Raw genomic sequence first — 1,560 nt, 5'->3', positions numbered from 1 at the left:
TACTTGGAAGTAGCATCAGGTCCTACAGGTGAAGGGCTCAGCCCCACAATTCTGCACCCCACCACCTCAGTTGCTAATCACAAGTCCAGGTTGTCACCAGGGCTTCTGACCCATCAGCTGTAAATCAGAGGTTCCCACGACCCCCTCTTCGGGTTTGATTAATTTGCTAGAGCGGCTCCCAGAACTCAGGAGAAGAGTTTACTTACATTTACCAGTTTATTATAAAAGGGTATGATAAAGGATACAGACGAACTGCCAGATGGAAGAGATGAGGGCGTGAGGCTTCCACGCGCTCTCTGTGTACCACTCTTCCATCACCTCCACCTATTCACTGACCTGGAAGCTCTCCGAGTCCCTACTGTTGGGATTTTATGAAGGCTTCCTCACAGAGACATGATCAATTACTAACTCCATTCCCGCCTTTCTCCCTTTCTGGAGGACAAGGGGGGGTGGGTGTTTGAAAATCCTAAGCTTCTAATCAAGGCTTGGTCATGCTGGTGACCAGCCCCCATTCAGGAGCTCACCCAGAGTGGCCTCAACAGAACAAAAGATGTTCCTAGTGTTCTTCTTTTTTTTGGGGGGGGGGGCTGTGGCGGGTCTTAGTTGGGACACGTGGGATCTTTGTTGAGGCATGCGGGCTCTTCCTTGAGGTGCGCAGGCTTCTCTCTAGCTGTGGTGTGCGGGGTTTTTTTTTTCTCTCTCTCTAGTTGTGGCCCGCAGGCTCCCGGACACTTGGGTTCTGTAGCTTGCAGCACGCGAGCTCAGTAGTTGTGACGCTCGGGCTTAGTTGCCCCGAGGCATGTAGGATCTTAGTTCCTTGACCAGAGATCAAACCCGGGTCCCCTGCATTGTAAGGCGGATTCTTTACCACTGGACCACCAGGGAAGTCCCCGCTCCTAGTGTTCTTATTACTTAGGAAGTTACAAGAGTTTTAGGAACTCTGTGCTAGGAACCAGGGGCAGAGACCAATGTATATATTTTCTATTATCTCACAATTGTCTATTATGGCGGACCTAATAGAAAATTTCTCTCTCAGATATTGAAAAAAACTTTGGAGCCAAGAGTTTTAATCTCTTTTTCTTTTGAGATTTGTTAATCAGCTGCAGTACTGAGCAGATCTGAGTTTCACCAATTCCGCCTTTTGCTAGAGAGAGGTAGTCCTTGAGAGAGGAGGATGAGAATTGATTTTGTTCTGTTTTGCTTTCAATTAATTTTTTTGTTCTTAATTTTTAAAAGTCAAGAAAGGTAAGAGCACCATTCTGTTTCTCCCTGTGCACATGTGACTTAACAAAATAGGGTTCAGATACACCTGAAACAACTGTGTCGAAAAAGTCAGAGACTCTTACTCAGCTATGCCTCTGTCTCCAGACAGGAGGATACGTTATCTGAAAAGTACAGGCCACTATGATGAAAGGTGATGGACTGACAATCCTAGATTTACTTTTAACTGGGCTGGGGGGAAAGGGGGGCATGGAAAATTCATGGTTGGGGGAAGCAAGTCCCTGCAAAGGAAAGATTAATGTTCTTGGTGTACAGAATTTGATACATTAATAACCACCC

The sequence above is a fragment of the Balaenoptera acutorostrata genome, chromosome 3, assembly GCF_949987535.1.
Source record: "Balaenoptera acutorostrata chromosome 3, mBalAcu1.1, whole genome shotgun sequence".
In the NCBI taxonomy this organism is placed as follows: Eukaryota; Metazoa; Chordata; class Mammalia; order Artiodactyla; family Balaenopteridae; genus Balaenoptera; species Balaenoptera acutorostrata.
This window is presented reverse-complemented; position numbering follows the sequence as displayed.